This window comes from Alexandromys fortis, unplaced genomic scaffold, assembly GCF_014885135.2.
Source record: "Alexandromys fortis isolate MF-2015 unplaced genomic scaffold, M_Fortis_MF-2015_v1.1 scaffold_306, whole genome shotgun sequence".
In the NCBI taxonomy this organism is placed as follows: domain Eukaryota; kingdom Metazoa; phylum Chordata; class Mammalia; order Rodentia; family Cricetidae; genus Alexandromys; species Alexandromys fortis.
Genome location: NW_026068196.1, coordinates 445,346 through 464,161, shown reverse-complemented (window position 1 = coordinate 464,161; position 18,816 = coordinate 445,346). Strand labels below are relative to the sequence as shown.

The window sequence follows — 18,816 nt, the reverse complement described above, 5'->3', positions numbered from 1 at the left end:
CTAATTCATGGCCTACCTGACTGCTAGATGCGGACATGACCTGAGCTCAGGCATCTGGTTGTCAAATGTGTTCCCGCTCTATTGATGTGAGGGTATATAAGCTGTTTGGAGAATAAATGAGAGATCTTTGGAGAGAGATCTTGCCCCGTGAAAGATGACTGTGTAAGTTGTGTCTGATTATTCCTCGCGACTCCGTTCCAGTCCAGTTAGGGAATCTGTGTTGGACTCACACGGGCTCTGGCACAAACATTCAACTTCACCTCAAAATATAAATCAAAAAATGCCTTCTGCACCATGCCTGCAATGTTAGGGGGGTTTTCACTGGAAAGGAGATGGTAAGTACCGCTTCCATAGAGATGGCAGTCTCCTAACTGATGCAAATGCCCTCTGTTGCTAAAGGGAAACCCCAGACTAATCTGAAACTCAAAGCAACCTGGTCTCTCAATTCTGTTGGCCATCTACCAAAGTTCTAATATCACTGTTATAAATTTGCAAGATTGTTTCTTCACCATACCTTTGCACCACAGAGATTGTTAGCATTTTGTCTTTAGATTACCTTTACCTGATTGCCAGAGACCTTATCTGTGATAGAAAACCTTGCCACAAGGCTGGAAAAGAAGCCCAACTTTGTGTCAAAAGTTTGCAGATACAAGTCCTCTTACAAGCTCGTAAAAAGTACTCTGATGTATACCTTTTCACTATACAGATTTCTCATGCTGATAGAGCCTATTTGCAAGAGATACTATAATTTCGGGCTCAATAATTTAACATTATGTGGGCTTCAGGTGGCTCCTAAGAAAATCCAAATTCAGCCACCTTTTTCTTATTTGGGGCATGTCATCTACACAGAATTTATTTCTCCCCAGCCTTCCCAATTACAAATGGATCATGTAAGAACTTTAATTTTTATTTATTTATTAAAAATTTCTTTCTCCTCCCCGCCACCACCTCCCATTTCCCTCCCCCATCAAGTCCCCTTCCCTCGTCAGCCCAAAGAGCAATCAGGGTTCCCTGCCCTGTGGGAAGTCCAAGGACCACCCACCTCCATCCAGGTCTAGTAAGGTGGGCATCCAAATTGCCTAGGCTCCCATAAAGCCAGTACGTGCAGTAGGATCAAAAACCCATTGCCATTGTTCTTGAATTCTCAGTAGTCCTCATTGTCTGCTATATTCAGCGAGTCCGGTTTTATCCCATGCTTTTTCAGACCCAGGCCAGCTGGCCTTGGTGAGTTCCCGAAAGAACTTTAAATGTCATTCAAAGGCTGCTTTAAAATATTAATTGGATTTGCTCCTTTATAGAGATGCCCATGGCTGTATTCAAGCCTTTATACAACATTCTCTATGGTGACCCAAATCCCAGGCCACCACAGAAGCTAACACCTAAAGCAAAAGTTTCCTTGGCTCTTATGGAAGAGGAATTTAATTCTCAGTAGCTCCTCATGTAGATTATAATAACCATGGAGTCTTGTTAGACTTCCTACTCAGTACACTTCCACTGCCTGCTCATGGCAGAAAGGGCCACTAAAATGGTTGCATTTACCTCTAACTTAAAAACAAATGTGTCTACCTATCCCTCTCTGGTTGCTTCCTTATTGGACAAGGGAAGAAATGGGAACAGAAGATAGCAGAAAATTGGAAATGGAATCAGGATTGAGAAGAATTAGAGCTAAGAAATTACAGACAGTGAAGACAGAAGAATAGAGTACAAGGAAGAGAGAAAAATAAAGAGACATATTGAGGAAATATTGTCTGTGAGTTAATTGTTTTTCCTTAGATCCCCTTCATTTTTCCCTTTGATGGCTGTAGTTCCTTAACTGGGCCTTGAAGGAGTCTAAAGAGCTGTTACTCTGAAGGACCCCACCTACTTGGCACTGAGTTCAGACTCCACCCCTGAGAAAGCCCGCCAAATGAATTCCCTCCCCAGAGATGGTCAAGACCACTCCTACCGGGTATTTAAATTGTAGCCCAGAGAGCAAACACTTGGTTTTCCAGTCTTCCTTCCCCAGCCACTCTCTGGGGTACTGGAAAGCCATCCAGGAGCCTTGAGATCCATTAAACCTGAGCTTTTTCTAATTCAGTTTTATTTGGTCTGATTCAGATTATTACGTCGGCAGAGAGGGGTGCAAAAACTTTTCAACACCTACAACTTTTAGGCACACTTAGCCACATCATGTTATAATAATTATTATAGCTTTTATATTACTCCTCTGTCTACTGTGGATAAGAGATAGAATAAAATCATACAACTCATCTACAAGATGGCCAAACCAGTTCTCATCTTGCCATCAAAATAGATTATTGATGGTTAATTTTAAAATTATTATTCTTCCAGTCATCCTCAAACCTTTAATTACCCATATTATTCATTATTATTCCTTTAAAAACGGCGGCGGGGCGGCGTGGGTGTGTGGACAAACACAGGATAGACGAACGCAAAGGAAGAGACAGACACGCGGCTCCCACGTGGGTGCGTTTAATGGGGAGAGGGAAACACGGTAAGGGGTGGGACGTGCAAGACACACAAGGGTGGGGGGGGAAAAGGACCAAAGGAGTAAGAGAGCAAAACCTCGTGGAGCGCTCGCTTTTAACTGGGGGCGCAAGGTTATCTGGGAGTAATGGTCTTCACCTGGGCGCGCCAGCGCGCACAGGTGACGGTAATCCAGGAGAAGTCTGGGAGCTGTAGTTTCCAAGGAATAACATTCATTGCCCAGAGAGATATACACATGGTGCACTTATTATACCAAAGAAGGGGAATTGTGGTGAGCCCATGAGTATAATACAGCAAATGTACAGGTGACAGATCTATTGGACTAATCCACAGGAGTATGGACACTCCATATGGAGAAACCCATTTCAGCAGAGCTGTGGGAACACTTGTCTTTTGGATAAGTCACTGTCAGTTCTATATAAATCTTGTGAAATCATGATATTTCTCCCTATTATTATAGATAATATTCCAGTAGTATATAAATCTCCCTTCTGTAGTATCCCAGCAGTGTATAAACCTGACTTTTCCTGTAGGGCAACCAGATACCTTCCCCCACACAGTGAAGCCCTGGTGTGAAAGCATTCACTCAGGAAAACCTTTGTTCTCATAGCCAAGATCTACATGAAACCAGGCCCCCACAACTTTCTTTATGGACAGCACTCACTGATAAGAAAGCAGCCTCAAACAGGGAGCCCATACGTTTGCTCTAACAGCAGACTCAGGAAGGTGTAAACTACTGGGCTTCTGCTCCAACTTAACAAATTACTAATATTCTGTATTTACCCTTCACCTTGGTTTTGAGTAACATAAGTTCATAGCCCAGGAAATTAACTGTTTATACAAGGAAAAGGCCTGAGGTGCTAAAACTAGCTTCAGAGAGAAAACCTCTCACTTGGGCACCCTGCTGGAGAGGAAAGCAAAGTCCCCAAAAGAGATTCCCTTTAATTCACCAGCTCCATACTAATGCAAATCAAGCCCGTGGGTTACTACGGCTACCAAAGCTGTGTTTTCAGCATCCAGTCAGGCCCCCACTGAGAATGTAGGAACCTTGTCAGATCCACCTGTTCTTTTGTGACTCTGTGAAAAGGCATGCTTGATAATATTGTTACTGCCTATGGAATTGCCAACTTGTCTGTGTGCCTCTATAAAGGGGAAGCTTTGTGGAGAATGGCCCTTGTTTTTCCAGTCTTCTTCCCTTCCTTCCAAAATGAATAAAGAAAAAATGCAGGAGGCTTGTGCTCCAGTCAGTCATTTGTTCACCCCTCAGATCCCTTGCCCCAGACAATTTTTGCCTGTCATAGAGAATCTTAGTAGGATCCTGTGGGGGTGCTGAGGCTGGTATTCAAGGTCCCTGATATATTTTGTTGCTACATTGTAACTGTAATTTTGCTATGGTTGTGAATCATAATGTAAATATCTGATAAGCAAGATACCTGATATTCAACCCCTGAGAAAGGGTTGTTCAACCTCAAAGCAGGTCACGACCCACAGGCTGAGAACAATTGCAGTATAATGAATGATCTGGGGGCCATGGCCACATTTGCTTTGAGTTCTGGAACTCAGGGTAACCTCTTTCCTGTCCTCACAGGAATCCCTTCATTTAAAAGAAATCCTGCCATGGATGTTCTTGCTGATGCTCCCAGTAAAATCTAGGGGGAAAATATTTACGATCCTAATTGTTTCAGAGTATCTGCTGTTTGAGGAGGCCAGTAGATCTCATAGCTGGGAAGGAGTAACTTCTTATACTGATGCTATACACTTGAAGGGAAATGGTGAAGGGAAAAAAACAAATTCAGGTCTCCTTTGCTCTAAAGATTCATCATTATGGAGACTAGAGAGACAGTTCGGTGGTTAAGAGCAATTGTTGCTCTGGCAGAGGACCCGGGTTCAATTACAGAATCTACACAGTGGCTTACAGCCATCTTGTATGCAACTCCAGGTCTGAGGAATAAGATGCCCTCTTCCAACCTCCACGGGCAACAAATACACATGTATGTGCACATAAATGCAGGCTAAACATTGACATAAAATAAAATGACCTAATGTAATATAAAAAAGAGCCATCACTTAGAAGCAAATAGTTCAGCATATTATAGGTAGAAAGACTGAGTTTGGAGAAGACAGAGAGCTCCAGGGAAGGGTAGCAAAACAAGGAATAATCTGAGCCTATCATATGGCCTGGATACACTAGGGGCACTGTGTAAATGGTCCTAGAGGTGAGACACGGGAGTAGAAACTAGCCAATTGCACACAAGACAGCACTATACATCTCCTGCATAAGAGAATTTTGGCTGAAGATGACACAAAAGCTCCTCCCATCCCTACAATCATGACACCTTGAAGAAGAGGCCTCCCATCATGCACAGAGACCAGTTATTTGTAATCTGCTTCTGCTGAGCACCAGTTGGTTAATGTGGAGAAAAGCTAAGACACAATCAAAGGATACCCAAATCTAACTGAGGCCTCTTAATTCTCTATCCACAGAAAGGGGAGTTGAGTAGAAGAGTAATACACATTTATCCCCTTGGGGGGATTTGCTTAAGATCAACAATAACTGTAATGATCTGTCTCTTTAAGAGACAAGTCATGCCCATTCCCTTGCTACTTGCAGCCTTGGTCTTTCTTCTCCATCTTCCTCTGGAAGAAGCAGCTTCTGCCTCTCCCCACTCCCCCCCCCTCTCTCTCTTCCCTTTTCTCCCATTTCCTATCCCCTCCATAACCCACCTAATAAATGTCCAACTTCACTATGCATGGTGTGCCTATCTGTCTCTTGCTTGCCACCGCCACATGGCTCGCAGGCCGGGGATGCCACTGGGAACCAGCCACCTTTGGAGACCTGCCTTGTGGTCTCGTGCCCCAGCACTGCCGGGGATCCCACAGCAACTTTTAATAATCATTACAGTAACATCTTAGGTCTTTGTAGAATCCCACACCCAAGAAAGGTCCCCTTCACTTTCTCCTTGGACTTTACAAACAGGGAGAGGAAAGAATTATCCAGTTCACATTCCCAAGTCCTGATTGCTAAGGAGAGGAGCCTGGGTGGCTTACTTAATGGTACAAGAGCACCAGACTGGTAGCCAGGAGCACCAAAGTTTCCATGGAAAGGTTTGGGATCAGGTCCATTGCACTTTCTTTAAACAAGACTCTTTCATGGTTTATTCGCAGCTGTGTGTGCTGCACCTTGCAGGGCTAAGCCTGATGAGCTCCTTCCCCCCCACCCAGTTGTGATTCAAAAGGCCAGTCTGTGGTGCTCAAGTACTGGGAAAGGGTTTTGGGTTATCTTGCCAGACAATGAAAACACCATGGTGCCCCATCCACAGTCCCAAGAGTCAGATGTACTCTCTAACTTAGTGGTTGGCATGGTACCATGTACGTGCCCAATTTGATCTTTGAGTTCATTTGGTAAGAAACATTAACCAGGAAAAATTTGTGACCAGTGATTTAATTATTACCAAGGGCAAAGGCAATGGCTATTTATCAGAAATTCAAGTGAAATCATTGGCTTTAATTCTCCTCTAAAAGTTTTGTCCTTGTTTGCTTTCTGTTGTGATAAAAACATTATTACCAAAAATAATCTGGGAAAGGGGTTTATTACACCTTGTAGACCATCATGAAAGGAAGTCAGGCCATAAAGACAAGGTATAAATCTGGAGGAATGTCGATTGCCTTGAGTGGGTTACTCAGTCTAGAGGTTGTAACCCACCCTGCAATCAGTTACTCCAGGATCACGGAGGGGTGCTATCTGGAAGAGAACGGGCTAGAAAAGAAGGAGGAGGCCATGCTAAGTTTGTCACAGCCTCCATTTATTAGGGTCCTGGTTGCTACTTATATAGCCCCTGGATGAGGGCTTGGGAGGCAGGGCACGGGATCTTGCCACGTGGTCCAGGTCACGTAGGCCAGGAGGTTAGGTGATGATTCTTTGGCCCGGAAGTCATGAGTTGACACACCTAGTTCCCTGGATAGCTGGAATGTGAGGTGGGTTCCGCTAACAGATAACAGCTAATTGGGTGTGGGGCAGGTTCTGTCAATAGAATGATTCTTAACATAATTATGGGTGTGGGGTTCTCTGCAGACTCCCCAGGGTGATGGTTCCTGTAATGATTTTAGGAGGAAATGGCTCCTGACAGAGAAAGAAATGAAAACAGAGCCCATGGCTGAATGCTGTTTTCAGACTTGCTCCCTGTGGCTTCCTCAACCTAATTTATTCCTCCTTGGAAATGGTTCAGAGAGCTGGGAGGGGCCCAAGGTTCAAAGACCCTGGAACATGAGAGTTTCCCCACTCCTTTATAGACTATTTACATAGTACTTTCTGAGTTATTTTTGGAGGTATGTGTATGTGTCTGTGTGTATTTGTGTGTCTGTATGTGTCTCTGTGTGTGACATTCTGTTTTGTTGCATATAGCCTGTAGTCAGAGGTTATTTGACTGAGAACAGTCCCTGCAGTTTCATATACTTGAACACTTCTTCCACAGTTGGTGAAACTGTTTGGGAAGAAATAGAAGATGTGGCCCTGTTAGAGGAGGTTTGTCACTGGAGTGACACACCACTCCCAGTTAGCCATCCTCTCGTTGCCGTGAGGATTGGATGTAAACTCTCAGCTCTGCTCCAGTGCCATGGTTGCCATGCTCCCCACCATGATGATCATGGACTCACTCTCTGAGACTAAGTTGCCTTGGCCATGGTGTCTCTTCACAGTAGTAGAGCAGTTACTAAGAGAGAGGCGTTTCTACCCTTCCTCTACTATTGGTTTTCCCTTATGCCAGTCTTGATGCCTCTGGAACCTCCTTCCCTGCTCTTCTCCTATATCAGGTATAGCTGTATAAGTTTATTTCTACATCTTCTCATGTATCCTATCATTGTCAGGAAAGTAGATGGAGCCAGAGATCTCAACATAAAGCAAAATAAGTCAGGTTCAGAGAGACAAGCATTCCACATAGGCTCGTTTTAGGTTTTACTTTATTTTCAGTCATGTTGGGGGTGGGTGAACATGCACACCCATGAGTGAGTGAGCCACCTAACATGGATGCTGGGCACCAAACTTCAGTCGTCTGTAAGAGCAGAAAGCCTGGAGGAGCAGCAGGTGGAACTCAGAGAGAAAAGAGTACTGTGACAGAATCCCCCACCCCAAGGCTCTGGCCAGCCCAAGCATGGCAAACATGGCTCCAGGAGGCTTCATCCTTCTCCCCAAATTCCTTGCCTTGTCAAAAATCCATTAGATTACTTTCCTAAAGCTAGCACCAAGTTCTAGTCCCTTATTTGATCACTCCCACCTTGTGAGGCAAATATTGAGCTCCAGCTATCAAAGTATTGAAGTGCAGCAATTAAAGCCTCCTTTGGCTCACTTAATTAACATGTGCAATTAAAATTAAACACCTCATCCTAACACAGGGTTTCCCATTTTAGCTTTGTAAACCACCACTTGCTACATCTGTTTCCTCTCTGTCAAAGGAAATCCTTTATCACACCAAGACAAAAACCCCTTCCTCCTCTTTGTTCCTTTTCCTTTTCTTCTTAGTACTCTATCTCTTGTCTTTGTCTCTTATTTCCTGCCCTTTGTCCCTCTGGGGCAAATAAATCTCCCTTGTGCTGAGAACTTGGTCTTGGAGTTCCTGAGCCAATACTGGTTCCTACACCCCAGATGCTGGAGATGGGCATCTACAACATCTGCTACAGATGAGATCAGTCAGCATCAGGCAACGGGAATGGCAGACAAGACTGTAGGGACAGGGTTGTGTCTCCTACCATATGATGTGAATGACAGCTATGGAGCAAGCAGACTCAACTCAAGGTTCAATGTCTGAATGTCATATGGACTAGGTACACCACTTCTCCTTCATAAGATGTCTGTAGAGGAAGTGGGCTTGATTAAAAATGCACATGTAACTTACCTGTGGAATATCTGGGATGGCAAAACTCTACACAAAGTTGTGAAAAGAAATGGATATGATCTTGAATATTAAAGGCACACATGGAAACAGATGAACTAGGGTTGAAATTTCACTTACTTCTCATACATTGCTGTCAGTTTTTTTAGTTTCACCGTGCAATGTCACATAGAATCATGATGCTATACATATTTTACAGATGTCAAAACTTGACTTTCACTTCTGCATTGCTGGTGAGAATGCAAGCTGGTCCAGCCCCTTTGGGTGTCAGTGTGGCAATTTCTCAGAAAATTCAGAAACAACCTTCCTCAAGACTCAGTAATACCACTTTGGGGTATATAATCCAAAGGATGTTCAATCTGCCACAAGGACATGTGCTCATTGTTTGTCATAGCCAGAACCTGGAAACAACCTAAATGCCTCTCAACCAAAGAATGGGTAAGGAAAAATTGGTACATTTACACAATGGAGTACTACACAGTGGAAAAAAGATAATGACATCTTGAATTTTGCAGGAAAATGGATGGAGCTAGAAAATATTTTGAGTGAGGTAACCCAAACACAGAAAGACAATTATCACATATACTCACTCATAGATGGTTTTTAAACATAAATCAAAGAAAACCAGCCCACAAATCACAATCCCAGAGAACTTAGGCAACAATAAGGACCCTACAAGAGACTTACATAGTTCTAATCTACATGGGAAGTGGAAAAGACAAGCTCTCCAGAGTAAATTGCGAGCATGGGGACCTTGGGAGAGGGCTGAAGGGGAGGGGAGAAACAAGGTGGGGAGCAGAGAAAAATGTAGAGCTCAATAAAAATCAATTACAAAAGGAAAAAGAATCTTGAGTTTCAGTGGCTATCAGCAGTTTTCCAATATCAATTTTTAACGATTTTAGACTTTTTTCATTGTATGTGTGAGTGTAGTTGGAGGCTGCTCATTCATTCCCAGCTGCTCAGACCCAAAATAATCACACAGAAACCATATTATTTAAAACACTGCTTGGCCAATAGCTTATGCATATTTTTAGCTAGCTCATATCCTAAACTAACCCATCTCCATTAATCTGTGTATCACCATGAGGTCATGGCCTACCAACAAAGTTTCAGCAGGCTCCAGTGGAGGCGTCTGTCTCCTATAGTGGCTACATGGCTTCTTTTTGGCTCCACCTACTCTCTCTCTCTACATGTCTGTTCAGATTTCTCGCCTGCTTTTACTCTGTCAAGCCATTGGCCAAAACCAGCTTTATTCATTAACCAATAAAAGCAACACACAGATGGAAGGACTTCCCACACCATGTGAGTGTTTGCATCATATGTATATGTGTCCACCACGAGCATTCCTGATGATCTAGGAAATCAGACGTGAGCAACCAATCCCCTGGGACTAGAACCACAGGTAGTTTTGAGCCACCACATGGGTGCTGGAAGTACTGAACCTGGGTACTCTGGAAGAGTGAGAAATGCTCTTACCTGCTGAATCATCTCTCCCACCCCACATACCATCTTCTATGACCACAAAAACATCATCTATTAAGTGAATATGGAGGGAGATTTAATTCATCTAGTTGGGACTGGAGATATGATTCAATTGGTATAGTGTTTGTCTATTATGCCCAAAGCCCTGAATTTGATCCCAGGTACATGATATGACCTGGCATGGTGGGACAAACCTGTAATCCCTTGGGAGGTAAAGGATCAGGAGTTCAAAGTCACCATCTGCTATACAATAAGTATGAAGTCAACATGGATACATGAGACTCTACCCAAAAAGGGAGGAGCTTGAGAGATAGCTCGGTTAACAAAGTGACTTCCATGCAAGCACCAGGATGTGAGTTCACATCCTCAGAACATACACAAAAATTCACATATAGTTGTGTGCCTGTAACCCCAGCCTGGTGAAGACAGGCATATCTCTAAGGATCACTGGTCCATCAACCTAACCTAATCAGTAAGTCTCTAATTGAGTGAGAGACACTGGTTCAAAACATAAAATTGAAGGGAATGAAGAGATGGTTCAGTGGGTAAGAATAATTGCTTTGTTGTTGTTGTTGTTGTTGTTTGGTTTGGGGGGGGGTATTTATTTATTTACTTATTTTAGACAGCATTTCACTATGTATCCCAGGCTGGCCTCAACCTCATTATGTAGACCAGCAGGCTGGCGTTAAACATACAGAAATTCACCTAAGTCTACATCTCAAGTGCTGGTATGAAAGACAAGGGCCACTGCACAGGGCCTGTTTGCTGTTCTTGCAGAAAAATGAAATCCAGTTTCCGGCTCTCACCATAGGGGGCCTGGAACTCCAGCAATCTGGTTGGTGTTCAGATTCTTGCCTGTGATCCCCCCACAGAGCATGTGTCTTCTAGAACTAATACTCATTCTGATCATGGCAGGGCCAAACCAGGAGTCAAGTCACGGCAGTGTAGGGACACTGTGTGGACGCTCCCTTTCTGCCCTCCCAATCAAAGAGCACAGAATACATGAAAACAAGAAGGAATTAATGTGTCCTAACTGTTGACAACTTAATGAGCTCACTCAAATCCAAAACCCTTTTTATACTTTTTGAAGAGTCTAAGAATAAGAAAATGAAAATCCAGAAATAAGAATGTATAAATAAAGAAATATAAAGTTATAAGTCTAGGAGAATGAGAACAGACTATCAGCAGCTTTCTCAGCAGATCAAGGATCAGTCATTCACAGTGAGCTATTTTCTCGGATGCTTGGGAACACCTCCGTCAGCTTAGGTCATTTCATTTTACAACTGGCTGTTCTATTTACATGGCCAGAGCTTCTGCCTGCAAATTGAGATTAGTGTCCTGGACATCCTTGAAAAATGACAAATGTGAACTGAGTTAACCTTTAGGAGACAGAGATATGTGACTTCTGGGTTAGACACTGTCTCTGTTATGGAAAACTGGCACCACCACCAAAGGGTAGGCATAGGACTCCAGTATACAGCTGTCAGGAGGTACCAGGAGACAGTGGGCAAATACAAACAATGGTTTAATTATTGAGCTCTGATAATGGAGGTTATAAAGTATGGCAGTCTGTATCTGAGTTTTACCTTGGGATAGTGTGAAAAGCTTTCTGCCATCTTCTAAGTTCTCAGCCTAAGAACCGATTAATTCTAAATTTATTAACCTTCTAGTATTACTAGCAGTCCCTTTTCTGACTAATTGCTAAAGACATCTGTTTTCTTGCAATGAGTGACTTTTGTTGTAATCTACTCTAAAACATATTTCATGATAGCTGCCTAGTTACCCATTGATGCTAAAACTCACTCCCCTCCTTAGGGTCTATGTTAACTGACCTCCGGGTCAAGGCAAGATTATAAAGATTCCTTTTTTAAGAGCTAATGCTTGGTGCCCCTACAATAAAAAGTAGGTTCAGAAACTGGCCTTTTGCCACAGCTTAACAAAGACTATCTCTGGCTGTAGTCCCAGCTAGCTGATAAGCTTCTGTGCCCTGCAGTGTTTTTTATTTTTTACTTTTAAGTTTGCTTCTGGTTTTCCTAGAATCTGGTTTCTGGAATAAAGTTTGCATCTGGTTTATTAGACTTGGTGGCATTCTCATCTCTGTGCGACCCCCCTGGACCCAACACTCTTAAAATGTAAAACCAGGCTAGGTGAAAAAACTCAGTGAATGGGTTGATCACCACATAAGCTTGAGGCTCTAAATTGGATCCCCTAAAATCCAAGCATAAAAAGCCATGCCTATGCCAGATGGTGGTGGTTCATGCATCTAATCCCAACATTCAGAAGGCAGAGGCAGGTGGATCCCTGTGAGTTTGCGGCCAGCCTGATCTACAAAGTGAGTTCCAGGAAGCCATAATTATTACACAGAGAACCCCTGTCTCAAAAAACAAAAGGAACAAAAAAAGTCATGCCTGTGACACCAATAATGGGAGAGAAAGACAGGAAGGATCACTTGGGGTTACTGGCCAGTTGTTTTCTTTAATTGTACAGCTTAATAAGGTTTGCTGATACCACATCATATGCCTACTTGATCATATCAATCCATTCTCCTTCTGCCCACTCCTCTTTGCTCCCATCAGCCACTTTTCACTCTGATAATCCCTCTTCTATTTTCACGGTGGTATCACTGAGATCTACAACAACCTCAAGTGTTCAAATATCAAAAGCTGGAGTCTCAGTGTGACAGAGTTTAGACACAAAGCCTTTGGGAAGTGATTGCCCATGAGGGCTCTGACCTCATCAGTGGATCAGTCTACCATAGTGATCCATAGTTTCACAGACGACTAAGAAGTACGGAAGACTTCAGTATGCGCTACTAACTGTGCTACTGCCATCCTCTGCCAGGAAGGGCTGGCTTTGGGGGTTCCTAAAAGTTTGAGTCTGGACATGAAAACAAGAATGGAAAAGTAGTGAAATATGAAAGTAATAGGTTTGTTATAGTAATACCAGGAAAAAGCGGAAAGGACACCAACCATCCTCAGTACTGTTGTCCAGGGACCCACATTCAGAAGGAACAACAATAGGGAATAAGAGGTGGGAGGCAAGAAGCACACACAATCAAGCAGTCTTGTTGTTTAGATGTTTTCTCATGATTGGCCACACACGACTGAGAACAATAAAAAAGAGTATTGCTTGGGGGCGGTTTCACCTCTAGTAGAAAGACAATTATTAGTCATGCCTGTTGTTTTTGGGAATCCAAGATGAAAGGAGGAGAATGTGACTCACAGAAAAGTCCTAACAGTAAGACAGAGCTAATTCCTTTAGAGTTAGTACAATACGACTAGGGAATTCTGGGCTGTGCCCCAGTGATGCGGAGCAGGATGATGCAAACCTGGCCACTGGCAACATGCTCCTTATTGTGTCCCCATAAATCCTGAAAATATCTTAACCACCTCGGTGTCTTCAGCCTTGAATAAGGATTATTATTTATCTGATTGCTTCTTACGTGATTCTCATGTGTACATGCAGAGTTGAGCAAAAATCCAACCCAAAACTGAGATACAAAATGGAGACTAGATGGCATGGTTTCATCCTCTCACCAGAACATCTCTGTTTACTAAAAGATGCTGCCTCTGATGTTGGAGTGAGTGGGCTCAGGAGCCAGGCTCTTGAGGGGTATATTTTCTTTCTTAACTCCTTCTTTCTCTCTTTCTGACTGCCATAAGGTGATCAGCTATGCTCTACCATGTATCCGTGACTCCCCACAGACATAAAAACTACAGATCCAAATGCTATGGGCAGAAACCATGAGAAAATTAGCCAAAAAGTTTCTCCCTTGAGCTTCTTTGTCTCTGGTCTCTTAGCAACAGAAAACTGTCTAATGCAAACAACTGAGAAATAAGTAGCTGTTGTCTCTACACCTAATGCTATGATTCACAGGCTTTTGGAATTGATTTATGGTAGATGACTAGAAAATATACAAACTCACAGAAGCTGAACAACTCACTACTGGATGAAATTAGGTCCTAGACAGAAATGAAGAAGGAAATACAAAAATTTTTAGAATTGAATGAAAGTGAAAAAAAATCCAAATTTGTGGGATATAATGGATCCAATTTTAAGAGACAAGTTCAAACCACTATGTATCTACATCAAAAAACTAGAGTTCTTCCATCAATACATTAAAGACACACTTATTTCTAAAGAAATAAGAAAAAATAATACTCAGAAAGAGTAATTGAAAAGAAACAATCAAACTCAGGACAATAAAATTAAAAAAAAAAAAAAAAAAAAAAAGCACTCCTGGAGATTCAAGCCAGGATTTTGAGAATGCTAAATAAACACTCCCACCTGAGCTGCATTCCCTATGCCTCCTTTCAAAACGTTATTTAGGTTGGGTTTTGGTTTTGGCTTTACATTTCTTTAGTTCTTCAGGAGTTTCATGGTATGTACCCAACAGTGTTTGTATTAAAAAACAGATGGCAAACCAAAGGAATCTGAAGTCAGAAGACTGTTTAACAGGAGTTACACCCTTACTGTGGAAAACCTAAGAAGGGCCCAGGCCTTCTGCAAGTAATAAGAGTGCTTCTGTTACTAGCTAGGGAAGTTCTGTTGGGTTAGAAAATTATAAAGGGAAGGGTACTGCATGTGTGGACAGGTGGCCAAGTTCCTCTTCCTGAGAAAGGATTAGCTCTTGTGGTTTGTGATGTGGGAGTGATTTCTTAATAATAAAGAAACTGCCTCGGCCCTCATAGGACAGAAAATTAGGTAGGTGAAGTAGACAGAAGAGAATTCTGGGAAAAAGAAGCTGAGTCGAGAAGTCGCCATGATTCTCCCGCTCCAGACAGACGCAGGTTAAGATCCTCCCTGGTAAGCCAGCTCGTGGGCTACACAGAATATTAGAAATGGGTTAGAACAATATGTAAGAGCTAGCCAATAAGAAGCTGGAACTAGCCGGGCCAGGCAGTGTTTGAAAGAATACAGTTTCCGTGTAATTATTTCGGGGCATAAGCTAGCCATGCGGGTGGCCGGGTGCCGGGGAAGCAGCCCTGCCGCTCCTATTTCAACAGGTTTGGTTGATTTTCAAGCACTTAGGATGTTTTCTAGAATACACTGTGCCATTCTTAGAACCAGAAGTTTATGGTAAGGGTCCAAGAAGGCAGAAAAGCAATTCTACCAGGTTCGATGATGGATATCATATTAGAATAGTACAGTTACACATTATCCATGTTATTTGCGCACTAGTCAAAAATCATCAGGAATTTGCTCAGTTTAAGGCGAATCATATTCAAAAATATATTCCAAAAACCTACAATGGTAGTAATTAGGTGAGAAGATCTCTCCTTAACACTTTCTTCAGAACCTTAGCAACATCCTTATTCCTCAAAGTATAAATCAGGGGATTCAGGGTAGAAGTAATAATGCTATATAAAACAAAACCAACTTTGTCTTGCAATGGAATGTTCTGGGAATGGGGCCTCATATAGGAGAATATGGAGGCACCATACCAAAGAGAAACCACAATGAGATGAGAGCTGCATATGGCAAAGAGTTTCTCTTACTCCCAGGTAAGCGCATCTGAATGACACTGTGCAGAATGAATCTATAGGATGTAGAGACAAGAATGATGGGGAGGAGAAGAAGGAAAACTGTGCAGATGTACACTGTGCTCTCATACACAGTAATGTCCCCACACACCAACTTCAAAGCAGCTGGAAGTTCACAGTAGAAGTGGTGGATGATTCTTGAACCACAGAAAGGGAAACTCATCAAGATGGATGTGTGGATTAGGGAATTCACAGATCCACTCAACCATGACATGACAGCCATCATCACTCCCATTCTTCTGCTCATGAGCACAGTGTAGCGTACGGGGTGACAGATGGCAACATAGCGGTCATAAGACATGAGAGCCAGGAGGACACACTCTGCACCACCAAGACACAGGTACATGAAGTGCTGGGTGGCACAGCCCACAAACGAGATGGACTTCTTGCCAGACAGGTAGTTGGTCGCCATCTTGGGAATGGTTGTGGAGACATGCATCAGATCCATGAGGGACAGCTGGCTAAGCAGGAAGTACATTGGTGTGTGAAGATGGGGATCAGCGCAGATGAGGAGGATGGTGAGGCTGTTGCCACTCACTGCAGTAAGGAACACCAGCATGATCAGGAGGAAAAGACAAAGGTGGTTGAAGGACTCATCAAAGAGCCCTTGAAGGATGAAGTCTTCCAGGGAGATCTGATTCCACCCACACATGTTCCAACAAGTACACTCTACCTCCATCCTTTCTGCATTTGATCCCTCACCTCCCACCATTTGTTGCCATACCCCCACCCTCTCCTCAACACAAGATGTCTATTCTGTTTCCCCTTCCCAGGGAGATTCATACAATGGTCGCCTGGAGCCCTCTTTGTTATATAGCTTTTCTGTGTAGGTGAATTATAGAATGGGTATGCTTTGCTTACAGCTAATATTCACTTATACATAACAATAATTCATGTTTGTTTTTCTGGGTCTGTGTTACTTCACTCAGCATGATTTTTACCAGTTGCAGTAATTTCCCACAAATTTTCATATGTCATTGTTTTTACCAGCTGAGTAATACTCCATTGTGTAAATGTGCCACAATTTCCTTGTCCAGTCTATGGTTGAGAGATATCTAGGTCATTTCCAGTTTCTAGTTATTATAAATGAAGCTGTTGTGGGTATAGTTGAGCTGGTGTCCTTGTGAAATGATAGAGTATCCTTTAAATGTATGTTCAGGAGTAGTAAAGTTAAGTTTTGAGGTATGTTAAGTCTGTCCTGATGAGTCTGTATGTTTCAGAGTAGAGGAATGTGGATTGTGGGAAGAAATAGACCAAAAAACAGAAGATACGGTCAGGCTGGTGAGAATATAAACTTGTACACAGAGTAGAGGAATGTAGATTGAAGAAAGAAATAGCCAAATGACAGAAGATAGTCAGGCTGATGAAAATGCAAACTTGTATAACCACTTTGGAAATCAGTATCGTGGTTTCTCAGAAAATTGGAAATCAACCTACCTCAGGACCCAGAAATACCACTCTTATGCATATACACAAAGAATGATCAATCACACTACAAGAACATTCATTCAACTGTGTTCATAGCAACATTATTTGTAATAGCCAGAACCTTGAAACAATCTAGACGCCCTTAACCAAAGAAAAAAAATGTGGTACATTTGCACAATGGAGTACTATTCAGCAGTAAAATACAATGACATCTTGAAATTTGTATGCAAATGGATGGAAGAAAGCATCCCGAGTAAGGTAACCCAGACCCAGAAAGATGAACAAAGTATGTACTTACTCATAAGTGAATACCAACAGTAAAGCAAAGGATAAAGAGCCCTTAGTGAATGACCCTAGACAAGCTAAGTAACAAGATGAACCCTAAGAGAAACATATGTAGATCACCCTGGAAAGGAGAAACACACAAGCTCTGCTGACAATATTGGGAGCATGGGTGTGGGGTGAAGGCAGTGCAGAAGGGGAGGAGGAGAGGAGAAGGGGACTGGGGAGGAAAGCTTGAGGGAATGGAATAGTCGAGATGGAGGAAGGACAGAGACAGAGAGCAAAACAAGAGATATTTTGATGGAGGAAGGGATTATGAGGCTAGCAAGAAACCTGGCACTAAAGAAATTCCCAGGAATCAACAAGGATGACCCCAGATAAGACCCTAAGCAAAAGTGGTGAGAGTATCAGAACTGGCCTTGCCCTGTAGTCAGATTGGTGACTATCTTAAATGTCATCATAGAACCTTCATTCAGCAACTGATGAAAGCAGAGACAGAGACCCACATCAAAGCACTGAACTGAGCTCCCAAAGTCCAGTCGAAGAGTGGGAGGAGTGAGAATATGAGCAAAACAGTAAAGACCTTGAGGGGGACACCACTGAAACAGTTTACCTGAGCTAATAGGGCTCACTGACTCTATCTGGACAGGAAAGGAACTAGGATAGGACCAAACTAGAACTTTGAATGTGGATGACAGCTGTATGGATGAGACAGACTGTGTGTCCATTGGTAGTGGCACCAGGATTCATCTCTACTGCTTATAATGGCTTTCTGGAACCTAATCACTTTGGATGCATACCTTGCTCAGTGTCAATATAATAGGAAAGGCCTTGGTCCTTTCTCAAAGCAATGTGCCCTACTCTCTCTGAGGAGTGGATGGGGGTGGAATGGTTGGAAGGTGAAGGGAATTGGAGAAGGTAAGAGAGCGGGAAATAAGATTGGTATGTAAAATGAAATAAACAGTTTTTTCTTTTTAAAAAATTGATTAATTAATTAATTAGAATAAGAAGATATAGTCAGGAGAGCTTCCAGTGAACACTGTAGCAAAAGGCCAAAAAAAAAAAAAAAAGAACCAAAAAGTCCCAAGCTTATTACTCTTAGTCCTTAAATAACCCCAAACAAAAGGAGAGGGTACAAGACTCCCATGACACCAAGAGAAAGAAGAGTAATTATCTCCTTACATCTTGAAACACCTGGCAAACACACCCTAAGTCAAAACCTCCTGTTGACTGGCCTCTAAAGAGTAAGGCATCCAATAGCCACACCTTGGTCAATCATCTTGTCATTCATCCTTGAGGAGCAAGAATAAGTCAAGATGGAAAGGATTAAAAACTGTGGACCCTCACAGAGGTAAATCAATTTCCAATTTTCTGAGAAATCAATATATTTTTTTAAAAGTGGATGTACTAATTTGTCTCTGCACTAGGGTTATAAGAGTCCATACCTTTCTGTACCTTGGTTCTGGAGGGTTAAACTTATATCTTCAGGCTTCCTCAACTAACATTGAGAATTTGAGCTATATCGCCAGCACAAGCCTAATTCAATGGAGCTGCCTCCAACTCTATCTTATTCCCAATGCCCCTTCAGTAAAATCATTCTCCAAAGACGGCATTAAGATCTCATGTCTCTTGCTCAGAAACCACATCAAAACAAACACAGAATCTCAGATAACTTTATTTTTTATATAAGATTTATTATATAAGTTTGT

General features: G+C 42.5%; 1 protein-coding gene and 1 pseudogene across 2 annotated transcripts in view; one reads left to right on the top strand and one right to left on the bottom strand.

Moving 5' to 3' along the window:
• Positions 1-18,816, top strand: part of LOC126492996 (cytochrome P450 3A31-like) — a 287,886-nt gene that overhangs the window by 115,735 nt on the left and 153,335 nt on the right. The window lies entirely within an intron of this gene.
• Positions 15,115-16,049, bottom strand: LOC126493000 (olfactory receptor 2AE1-like; annotated as a pseudogene).